The sequence below is a fragment of the Ovis aries genome, chromosome 3 (assembly GCF_016772045.2).
Source record: "Ovis aries strain OAR_USU_Benz2616 breed Rambouillet chromosome 3, ARS-UI_Ramb_v3.0, whole genome shotgun sequence".
NCBI lineage: Eukaryota > Metazoa > Chordata > Mammalia > Artiodactyla > Bovidae > Ovis > Ovis aries.
In genome coordinates, this window is record NC_056056.1 from 25,987,453 (window position 1) to 25,999,992 (window position 12,540).

At 43.9% G+C, this 12,540-nt stretch overlaps 1 protein-coding gene across 6 annotated transcripts in view; it reads left to right on the forward strand.

The window, feature by feature from the left end:
- Positions 1-12,540, forward strand: part of KCNS3 (potassium voltage-gated channel modifier subfamily S member 3) — a 47,835-nt gene that overhangs the window by 10,971 nt on the left and 24,324 nt on the right. The window lies entirely within an intron of this gene.

Below are 12,540 nucleotides of genomic sequence, written 5' to 3' on the forward strand. Positions count from 1 at the left end.
GCTGAGCCACCCGGGAAGCCTGTAGAGTCTCTTGATGAAAGTGAAAGAGGAGGAGAGTGAAAAAGTTGACTTAAAACTCAGCATTCAAAAAACTAAGATCATGGCATCTGGTCCCATCACTTCATGGCACATAGATGGGGAAACAGTGGAAACAGTGACAGACTTAATATTTATTTATTTGTTTTTTTTTGATCTCCAAAATCTCTGCAGATGGTGACTGCAGCCATGAAATTAAAAGATGCTTGCTTCTTGGAAGAAAAGCTATGACCAACCTAGACAGCTTATTAAAAAGCAGAGACATTACTTTGTCAACAAAGGTCCGTCTAGTCAAAGCTATGGTTTTTCCAGTAGTCACATATGGATGTGAGAGTTGGACTATAAAGAAAGCTGAGTGCCAAAGAATTAATGCTTTTGAACTGTGGTGTTGGAAAAGACTCTTGAGAGTCCCTTGGACTGCAAGGAGATCCAACCAATCCATCCTAAAGGAAACCGGTCCTGAATATTCATTGGAAGGACTGATGCTGAAGCTGAAGCTCCAATACTTTGGCCACCTGATGCGAAGAACTGACTCATTTGAAAAGACCTTGATGCTGGGAAAGATTGAAAGTGGGAGGAGAAGGGGACAACAGAGGATGAGACGGTTGGATGGCATCACCAACTCAATGGACATGAGTTTGAGTAAACTTTGGGAGTTGGTGATAGACAGAGAGGCCTGGAGTGCTGCAGTCCATGGGGTCACAAAGAGTTGGACACGACTGAGTGACAGAACTGAACTGAACTGAAATGCTATTAGATGTTGGGGTAAAGTTTCAGAATGCCCCATGAAGGCAAAGTTAAATGAACTGGAGGTGGTTTTGAGCAGTGGACATCTGGGACTGTGTGGTGTAGATAGGAGGGGATGGAGTTGTCTCTCCTGGGTACAGGGTCCTGCCCCACACACTCATCTACATAGCTACACACCCTACACACCCTAGAGGAGGAAGGGTCCCATTAGTGTGGACTGATTAGCTGATTGGACGAAGAGGACAGATCCACAAAAAGTACCGTATTGGGTAGAGAGTTCCAGTTTTAAGCATGAAAAGAGTTCTGGAGTTTCAGATGGTGTTTGCATGTTATTATGAGTGCTTTTAATACTGTTGAGCTGTATACTTCAGAATGGTTGAGAGGGTAAATTTTAGGTCATGTATATTTTACGACAATAAAAAAATCAGAAAAAAAAAAGAAATTGAGATTATATTGCTGTGAAATTGCATTTTCAAATGTTTTAGTCTCAGGACCTGTATATGCTTAAGAGGTTTTGTTCTAAGCTTTTGTTAATGTGAAAGTCACTGAGTCGTGTCGAACTCTTTGCAACCCCATGGACTATATAGTCCATGGAATTCTTCAGGCTAGAATACTGGGGTAGGTAGCTATTCCCTTCTCCAGGGCAGCTTCCCAACCCAGGGATCGAACCCAGGTCTCCCACATTGCAGGCAGATTCTTTCCAACCTGAGCCACCAGGGAAGCCCAAGAATACTGAAGTGGGTAGCCTATCCCTTTTCCAGGGGCTTTTTCCCAACCTGGGAGTTGAACCAGGGTCTCCTGCATTGCAGGCAGATTCTTTACCAACTGAGTTACCAGGTAATGTTTATATTAGAAATGAAAATAGATACATTTCAAATTAATCATTAATTCATTTAAACTAACGATAATAATCTCATACCATGTTAACACAAATGGTATATTTTTATGGAAAATAGCTATCTTTTTTAAACAAAAAGATTATAAGTGACATTGTTTTACACTTTTACAAATTTATTTGTCTAGGTTAATAGAACACAATGGAATGCTTAGCTTTGCTTCTCTACTAAGTCTGTTATGTTCTCAAACATCCTGTATCCTCTGGAAAATTCCATAGGACACTTGTGAGAGAATGAGAAGGAAACAGGAAAATAACATCTTAGTTTATTATGAAAATAGGTTTGACCTCATGAACCCTTTAAAGAATCTTAGGAACTCCAGAGGTCCCTGACGACACTTTGAGAACTACTTGGTTGGCTTGCGTGCATGCCCAGTCATGTCCGACTCTTTACAACCCCATGGACTGTATTGCCTGCCAGGCTCCTCTGTCCATGGGATTTCCCAGGCAAGAAAAATGGAGTGTGTTGCCATTTCCTCCTCCAAGGATCTTCCTGACCTAGGGATCGAACTCACATTTCCTACATTGGCAGGTGGATTCTTTACCACTGAGCCATCAGGGAATCACTTGAGAACTACTGCTATGGAATAAATCCACAGCCAAATAAACTTTTGGTTATGTTATATGTTTTTGTCTCTTTTCATGTCATACTATCTGATTTTGGACCTTCACAGTTCCCTATATTGTTTATCTATGATTTCAAGTGAAAAAACTAGGTGGCTCCTAAAAAAGAGAAGTATCATATCATTTGTTGTTTTCAAGCGTGCATTCCTATTTACTGTGGAGTGAGGACTTCTGCTTAGAAGGTCAGGAAGAAAGTCTGCACTGGTCCAGAGATGGTGCCAAAAGCCATCTCTGGGGCTCTGTCCATGTCACTGCTGTGCTTGCCAGAGGGCTTGGGGTCTCTCCTTTTCTTCCTTCCTGTTCTACCCCCACCTTGTTCTTCCTTGTATGGAGAACTTTGAAACTCAGAGAGAAGTGAGCACCCTTAGGATGTAGACTGGAGAAAGGAGAGGTGTGCAAATTAATTTTAATAGTCAACTTGAAAACTCTTTTTAAACTCCCTTTTTAATGAAACAGCAACAATAACAATTGATGAAAACAACCACAGGATTGGAAACAATATTTGTTCTACCCATATCTGACAAAAGAAATTCTAGGGCATTTTAGGAATTTTTAATTTCAATGCTAGTCTACAGTTTGAATTTGCGACAGGTATATATGATCATAGGGCTTCCCTGGTGACTCAGACAGTAAAGAATCTGCTTGAAATGTAGGAGACCCAGTTTCAATCCCTGGGTTGGGAAGATCCCTTGGAGAAGGGAATGGCAACCCACTCCAGGATTCTTGCCTGGAGAATTCCAAACTGGGGCTTCCCGGGTGGTGCTAGTGGTAAAGAACCCATGTGCCAATGCAGGAGATGTAAGAGACGCAGGTTTGATCAGTGCGTCAGGACAATCCCCTGGAGTAGGAATGGCAACCCACTATGGTATCCCACCACTGCCAATGGTGTGTTTGGACTTCCCTGGTGGCTCAGACAGTAAAGCATCTGTCTACAATGTGGGAGACCCAGGTTCATGCCCTGGGTTGGGAAGATCCCCTGGAGAAGGAAATGGCAATCCACTCCAGTACTATTGCCTGGAAAATCGTCTGGTAGGCTACAGTCTATGGGCTTGCAAAGAGTCGGACACGACTGAGCGACTTCATTCACTCACTTATAGTATTCTTGCCTGGCGAATCCCATGGACAGGTGAGTCTGGCAGGCTATTGTCCATAGGGTCACACAGAGTTGGACATGACTGAAGCGACTTAGCATGCACATATAGGATCAAAGGGAAGAGTTTATAATCAAGTATGGGGATCTCGATGTTATTGGCATTTTTGTTATTTGAGTGTTAACTATTTACTCAAGGGTTGGCAAATTTTTTCTATGAAGAGCAAGATGGTAGTATTTTAGAATTTGAGGACCGTGCATTTTTGGTTATATCTACAAATGGTCCTGACATGATATTTTGACTTACTGTTTTTCAACTTTATGATGGTGTGAAAGCAATACACATTTAATAGAAACTATACTTTGAATTTTGAATTTTGTCTTTTTTGTGGGCTCGGGATATGCCATTAGATTCTTTCTCATGATGTTGGGCAGTGGGAGCCAGCTGCATCGCCCACTCAGTCACGTGATTCTGACTCGCATCCCCTGGGGATCTCATTATTTTATAATTTTTTTATATTGATAAAGTTAGGAGTGAGTCATAGTGGATAGTTCTTGGCAAAGCGTTAAAAAAAAAAAGTCCTCCCAGCTTGGTTTCCAGGAGCTGGATGTGGATATTTGTGAAGCATAAAAACATTTTTTCTCCCTTCCAAATAATGGATTAGATGTTACATAAACCATCATATTTAAAATGTTAAGTGAAACTTCTTTTTTCACTCCATGAAATAAATAGTCTCTGTGACAACTTACTACAGCAACAGACATTTGGCTGTCTCAGAGTTTTGTTGTAAATATGTTGAGGATTTATGATTTAGCAAAATCTGTGACTTCTAGCAGCAATAGATGCTTTTCTACAATCCTTTGGAGAGACCTTGATGTATCAGGGGCACAGACTAGGTAGAAATGAAAACTTGGTCAAACATTCTCATCCCACATCCTGGAGCCTCCAGGGAAGACTGGATGGTGTAAAGGCATCCTCTGAGCAGGCTTCTCCACTCTTGAGCAGGAAAATCCTTGTTTGTGTTTTTTTTTTACCGTTGGGTGGAACATTCATTTAGTCAGGATCCCACCAGGCATCTCCCACTTGCCTGTTGTATATTGGGTGCTGCTATCACTGTGTGTCAGTGATATTACTGAGAAGTACAGATCTGTAAGCACCGACTATCATGCCTGTGTAACTAGAGATGTGTGCATGGATGTGTGGGCACGTGAACATGTGTGCAGTGCCTCCAACGAGAGTGTCCTGGAAGAGATGACACTGGAGCTCGTTTCTTGAAGACCAAACAGGAATTAACTGAAAAAGGAGGGAACCAAGGGGACAGCTTCAGTGAGATTTGGGAAAGAGAGTGTACGCTATGGCTGGGGATAGGAAGGAATATGTCGCAGCCCAGGAAGAGGGGTTGGAAGTAGATGGTGGATCAGTGGTCAGAGATACGGGTGGGGATGTTCTGGCTTTGACATCTGCGGAAAGAAGTTTGAACTCTGTCCTGAACACACTGGGGAGCTACTGTAGGTTTATGGAAAGTGTAGACACATTCTGACATGTAGTTTAGAAAAGTCTCTGGCTGCTTGTGGAGAGGGAAGGGGTGTTCGTGAGAAGTAGGGTGAGATGCTGTCACTGACTTGACTATGAATGGGATTTGGGGCGTTAGGGACCTCAGACACCTACAGAGGTAATTTGACCTGTTCCCTGAGACCTGAAATTCCTTAGACTTCTGCAGTATTCATGTTGTTGTTCAGTTGCTCAGTCCTGTCCCACTCTTTGTGACCCCGTGGACTGTGGCCCACCAGGCTCCTCTGTCCATGGGATTTCCCAGGCAAGAGTACTGGAGGGGGTTGTCATTTCCTCCTCCAGGGGCTCTTCCTGCCCCAGGGATTGAACCCGAGTCTCCTGCATTGGCAGGTGGCTTCTTTACCCCTGAGACACCAGGGAAGCCCGTATGTTATTCATACTCATATTTATGGTTATAGTTCTAAGGTCGAGAGTAGAGAACTCTGTGGGAAAGTTGAATGGACTTTTCAGCCACACGTAGGTTTCCTCTTCCTGCAGCCCTCTCATTTCCTTTGGGTAATTATTCCTTCCCGTCTGGTTGTTGTCTTGGTGGGATGGTGGTTGTTAAGGATGCCCCTGAGATTCCTTCTGCCCCAGTCCAGCCGTGGGACGGACAGATGGTTCGCCCAGCCTGTCAGGCGTCTGTCAGTGGAGGGACGGCAGGATGGAGGAGCCTCCTGGCGTGTTCCTTGCTCTCCCTGACCAGACTGCTGCTTCTGTCAGTTGTTTCTGTCTCCGTGTCCTTCAGAAGTGCCCTGGCTCCTGTCTGTGGCCACGTGTGCATCTTCAGGCTTCCCTTTGGCCCACAGAGCTTCAAAGAGCCTTCAAAGATTGGATTTGTCAGTGAGCCAGCCCAGTTGCTGTTGTTTGTATCCAAAGAGCCCTTGGTGTTGTGAGAAGTGTCCAGAGGCATCACTTCATACCTGAGCATGAAGACTAACCTCACCGCACTTCCTACTGGTTTTGAAAGGGGAACAGGGCAAACGCAAGAAGGGTGTTGGCTGGAAGCGAGGGAGGCGTGCACTGAAAGAGACACAGGACACTAAAGCTCTGCCGGTGAATTTTGCTGGCTTCTCATTGTTGCTGTGGGTGGACCTGGTGCAGGTGTGTCTACCTGGGGGGCTGGGGTGGGGGTAAAGGTAGCATCAAAGAGATGGGTCAGTCTCTGTGTACTTAGAATTCCAGGTCTTACTCAGATGACACTCAGGGCTCTGGCAATGCTTAATGATAAAATAGAATAATAAGTATTTACATAGTGCTCTTCTTAGGTGGTGTAATGGGAAAGAATACACCTGTCAATGCAGGAGATGTGGGTTCTATCCCTGGGTGGGGAAGATCCCCTGGAGGAGGAAATGGCAGCCCACTCCAGTATTCTGGCCTGAAAAATCCCATGGACAGAGGTGCCTGGTGGGCTGCAGCCCATGGGGTCACGAAAGAGTTGGACATGACTGAGCCCGCATGGCCTTGGTCTTAGATTAAATTTTGGGCAGATTCAGACTCAAGCAGTGTGGATCCAGAGTTTATCCTGAAGGCCAAGGAGCCATCAGAGCATGTTAAGGTTGTGCATTTTATTTATTTATCTTTTTTCCTTTAAAAAAAAAACCCTTAAATTGGAGGATAATAGCTTCACGATGTTGTGTTGGTTTCTGCTATACGACAGCGTGAGTCATCCATAGTGTACATGTGTCCACTCCCTCTTGGACCCACTCCCTCCCATACCCCGCCCCCTCTAGGTTGTCACGGAGCACCAGTTTGAGTTCCCTGTGTTATACAAGGCTGTGCCTTTTAGAAGGCAGCTTTAGCTTGGATGGAAGAAGGAATTTGAGGGTAGAGAACGTAGACAGGCCTGGGTGGGGAGGCAGTCAGAAGTCTATTGAGTAAACCATGGGAAACACTGTGTGTCTGAATTGAAGCAGAGGCAGGAGAGAGAGGGGAAGGAAAGGGACCTGAGAGATGCTTGGAAACAGAGGATGAAGGGAAAGTGTACACGTACTTTATTTCAAGATCCCATTAGGATATTCGAATGGATACATCCAGTAGGCAGTTCCGTGAATCCACAAGATAGGAGGGGGCTCTGGGCTGGAGTTTCACACCTGGGCTCTTGAGTCGAGTGAAATTTTCAGGGAGAAGAGCAGCGAGATGAGAAACCCATGGGATGGGGGAAATGACACAAATTTGAGGTCCATAGGCTGTATCCAGGCTACAGATCTGTTGATTTGGCTGACAGTATTAACACGTAAACCATGAAATTGATGACATTGAAAAAGTTGGGAAAGTTCCCATAAAAATGCGATTAATGCATATCCTTGACAGTGCGGGGTCATCTGGCCCCCTGGTGCTCACAGGTGAGGGGCAGTGATCCTTTTCTGGCAGGACTGGTGCTCTCAAGGTTGTCACAGTGGCCAGGTGACCTCCTCATCTTACTCAGTCCCTGCAGGTATTTTATTTTGTGAACTCAGATTTAAGGTTCGGGTAGAGGAAGCAGAGTCTCATAGGAAACCAAGAATAAGTAGCCGGAGAAGTGGCATCAGTGAACTGCAAGGGCTGGGAGGTGGGCAGTGACAAATGCCTTCAACAAGCAAGTCACCCAGAGATGTGACACGAACTTCGGCTTTGGTTGTTTGGAGGTGCCTTTAGCAAAACACTCAGTGCAGCATTAGGGCAAGTATTGTAGGAGAAGAAGGAAGGATGAGTGTAAAAACTGTTTTCGAAAAGCTGTGTTGTAAGGAGGAATTTGGAAGATTTCTTGTATTTTTTAATTTATTTGACTGTTCTTGGTCTTAGTTATGACACGGGGGAAAATAGTTCCCTGACCAGGGATTGAACCTGGGCCCCCTGCTTTGGGAATGTGGAGTCTTACCCACTGGACCACCAGGGAAGTCCCTATTTTGTGTTATTTTTTAATATGTGAGTGACTTGAGCATGTCTGTATAGGGATGTATGTGATATAAAATAGAACTTCTTTTATTTGTCCTTGACTTACCTTTTATAACTACAAGAAGTCCAGTCTTATGTTGCCTGGTTGGCAGATTATCCTACAAGAGGAAGGTTGTTCTTATTAAAACCACACGCTCCTGGTGTGTAGCATGGAGTGAGGTGCTTTATATGTCTATGAAGATAGCACTGTGAGCTTCAGATTTTATCGATATTAGAGGCAGCTTTGCTATTTTAATAGATAAGCACCAAAGCCTTCAAACAGGTAATTCTGCATTTTAAAAGCAGCAGGTTAAGTCAAGCAGTATCCATGTAATGATTTCTTACATGTATTTACTCATGCCTTTGTAAGCTGTCCATTTCCTTTTTTAAATCATTTGCCAGGTGAAATCTGTGTGATGATCATATCAACCAGCATCACTTCTACTGCATTCTGAGTTAGTGTGCTTTTATTTGGTTGTATGCCATATGCCAATTTTTCTATTTACTTTTTTGTATTTGTTATGCTATAACTTGATTCATAACTTGTGTGTGTTAAAACTTATCTATTTTGTCTTTGATGTAAAACTCTTTTTATTAAGGAAAAAAAATGTATCTCCTATCTGCAGTGGCTGATAAGTAAGCTCCTTTTCATCTGTGGTGACCACAGTTTCAAAAGCATATTTTGTGAGATTTTTCTTTCCTCCCAGTGGGCAACAGAGACTTTTAAATTCGACATGGTGTGGAAGCAGCCAGTAGCCAAGATATATGATAAATGTCAACCAACTAATTGATGCATCAATCAATTCAGTATGCAAATTTTGAGAACCTCATATGTGTCATGTGAGGTTCAAGGTGCTGGGGATACAGTGAAGTATAAGATAAAAATTTCTGCCTTTATGGGGCTCATATCCAAGTGGGGAAACAAACTATAAATAAGATAGAGAAACAAAGCATATATCTCTATGTATTTTACAGGTTAACAAATGCTAAGGAGAAAAAATACAGTAATGAAGGGGGCTAGGAGTTTCATCGAGGGATGTTTTAGATAGGGTAAACAAGGAAAGCATCATTTGGAAGCTGTTATTTGAGTAAAGACCTGAAGGATGTGAGGAAGAAGGATGTGGGATTCAATCACCGGGACGCAGAGCATTCGAGGCACAAAGATCAACCAGTGCAAAGGCCCTGAGGCAGGAATGTGCCTCACTTGGCAGGATTAAGGACTGTTACAGAGACCAGTACTTGCATTGGGAAGATCCCCTGGAGAAGGAGATGTCAATTCACTTCAGTATCCTTGCCTGGAAAATTCCACTCACAGAGGGGCCTGGCGGGCTACAGTCCATGGGTCGCAGAGCTGGACACAGCTGAGCAACTGAGCATGCAACCAAAGAGACCAATATGCCAGATGGCATACTATGCCAAAGCCTTGGACTGTGTGGATCACAATAAACTGTGGAAAATTCTGAAAGAGATGGGAACACCAGACCACCTAACCTGCCTCTTGAGAAATCTGTATTCAGGTCAGGAAGCAACAGTTAGAACTGGACATGGAACAACAGACTGGTTCCAAATAGGAAAAGGAGTACGTCAAGGCTGTATATTGTCACCCTGCTTATTTAACTTCTATGCAGAGTACATCATGAGAAATGCTGGACTGGAAGAAACACAAGCTGGAATCCAAATTGCCGGGAGAAATATCAATAACCTCAGATATGCAGATGACACCACCCTTATGGCAGAAAGTGAGGAGGAGCTAAAAGCCTCTTGATGAAAGTGAAAGAGGAGAGTGAAAAAGTTGGCTTAAAGCTCAACATTTAGGAAACGAAGATCATGGCATCCGGTCCCATCACTTCATGGCAAATAGATGGGGAAACAGTAGAAACAGTGTCAGACTTTATTTTTTTGGGCTCCAAAATCACTGCAGATGGTGACTGCAGCCATGAAATTAAAAGACGCTTACTCCTTGGAAGAAACCTAGATAGTATATTCAAAAGCAGAGACATTACTTTGCCAACTAAGGTCCGTCTAGTCAAGGCTATGGTTTTTTCTGTGGTCATGTATGGATGTGAGAGTTGGACTGTGAAGAAGGCTGAGCACCGAAGAATTGATGCTTTTGAACTGTGGTGTTGGAGAAGACTCTTGAGAGTCCCTTGGACTGCAAGGAAATCTAACCAGTCCATTCTGAAGGAGATCAACCCTGGGATTTCTTTGGCAGGAATGATGCTAAAGCTGAAGCTCCAGTACTTTGGCCACCTCATGTGAAGAGTTGACTCATTGGGAAAGACTCTGATGCTGGGAGGGATTGGGGGCAGGAGGAGAAGGGGACGACCGAGGATGAGATGGCTGGATGGTATCACGGACTCAATGGACGTTGAGTCTGAGTGAACTCTGGGAGTTGGTGATGGACAGGGAGGCCTGGCGTGCTGTGATTCATGGGGTGGCAAAGAGTCAGACACGACTGAGCGACTGAACTGAACTGATGCCAGATGGCAGTGAAAGGGAGTGAGAGGAGCAGGAGATGAAATCAGATGAGTCAGGCCAGGGAAGGGAACTTTTACTCTGAGTAAGATGGAAGTTACTACCGGAGTAACATGACGTGATTGACAATTTTACATTCTTAACTTTTTTGTGCTATGGAATCCTCTGGCAGTCCTGGGAGGTCTATGGACCACTTTTCAAAATAGCATTTTTAAATGCAAAAAAAAAAAAAAAAAAAAGCCATAGACTATAAAAGAATCCAACTGTATGGAAATACAGTTACCAGAATATTAAAACCAATTTATAACTTAGCAACATAAGTTCTTCTATGTTAATTCATTAAAGACGATCTAACCATTTTGGATCACTGCAGTTCCTGGTGCACTATTCTACTCAGTGGTAGCTTCTAATTTTTCAGATATTCTAGAACAGTGTTAATGCCAAAGGGTTTTTTGTTTTAATTTCTCTGACCACAGCTTTGACTAGACGGACCTTTGTTGGCGAAGTAAAGTCTCTGCTTTTTAGTAAGCTGTCTGCTATTGCTGCTAAGTCACTTCAGTCGTGTCCGACTCTGTGCTACCCCATAGACGGCAGCCCACCAGGCTCCCCTGTCCCTGGGATTCTGCAGGCAAGAACACTGGAGTGGGTTGCCATTTCCCTCTCCAGTGCATGAAAGTGAAAAGTGAAAGTGAAGTCTCTCAGTCGTGCCCGACTCCCAGCGATCCCATGGACTGCAGCCCACCAGCTCTTCCATCCGTGGGATTTTCCAGGCAAGAGTACTGGAGTGGGGTGCCATTGCCTTCTCTAATAAGCTGTCTAGGTGTCTAGGTTGGTCTTAACTTTATTTCCAAGGAGCAAGCATCTTTTAATTTCATGGCTGCAGTCACCATCTGCAGTGATTTTGGAGCCCCCCCCCCCACCAAAATGAAGTTTGTCACTGTTTCCACTGTTTCCCCATCTATTTGCCATGAAGTGATGGGACCAGATACCATGATCTTAGTTTTCTGAATGTTGAGTTTTAAGCCAACTTTTTCACTGTCCTCTTTCACCTTCATCAAGAGGCTCTTCAGTTTCTCCTCACTTTCTGCCATAAGGGTGGTATCATCTGCATATCTGAGGTTATTGATATTTCTACCAGCAATCTTGATTCCAGCTTATGCTTTATCCAGCCCAGTATTTCTCATGATGTACTCTGCATATAAGTTAAATAAACAGGGTGACAATATACAGCCTTGACGTACTCCTTTTCTGATTTGGAACCAGTCTGTTGTTCCATGTCTGGTTCTAACTTGCTTCTTGACCTCCACACAGATTTCTTAGGAGGCAGGTAAGGTGGTCTGGTATTCCTATCTCTTTAACAATTTTCCACAGCTTGTTGTGACCCACACAGTCAAAGGCTTTGGCATAGTCAAAGCTATAGTTTTTTCAGTAGTGATGTATGGATGTGAGGGTTGGACTATAAAGAAAGCTGAAAATTTGATGCTTTTGAACTGTGGTGTTGGAGAAGACTCTTGAGAATACCTTGGACTGCAAGGAGATCCTACCCAGTCCATCCTAAAGGAAATCAGTCCTTAATAGTCATTGGAAGGACTGGTGTTAAAGCTGAAACTCCAATACTTTGGCCACCTGATTCGAAGAATTGACTCATTTGAAAAGACTTTGATGCTGGGAAAGATTGAAGGCGGGAGCAGAAGGGGACGACAGAGGATGGGATGGTTGGATGGCATCACCGACTCAATGAACATGAGTTTGAGCAAGCTCCAGGAGTTGGTGGTGGGCAGGGAAGCCTGGCGTGCTGCAGACCATGGGATCGCAAAGAGTCAGACATGATTAAACGACTGAACTGAAAGCTGAATTTCTCTGACTGTTCCTTGTGACTGAATAGTTCAGGATACCTGGGGTGTGGTCTGATGTTTCAGCAGATTCTCTGTATGGCCACATGCAATCCATTTTGCTTCTATGGAGACGTCTCTCACCTGGGTAACTCCCAGCTCACAAAGGTGTGGACAGTACAAGTTCTTCATATTCTGAGAAGAAAGAATCTACTTAAATATGTCCAGGGACTTCCTTGGCAGTCCAGTGGTTAGGACTCTGAGCTTCCACTATTGAGGAATCCCTGGTTGGGGAACTAAGATCCCACAAGTCACAAGGTACAGCCAAAAAAAAAAAGTAAGATCGAGAAGTCTAGGTCATATGGCTACATCT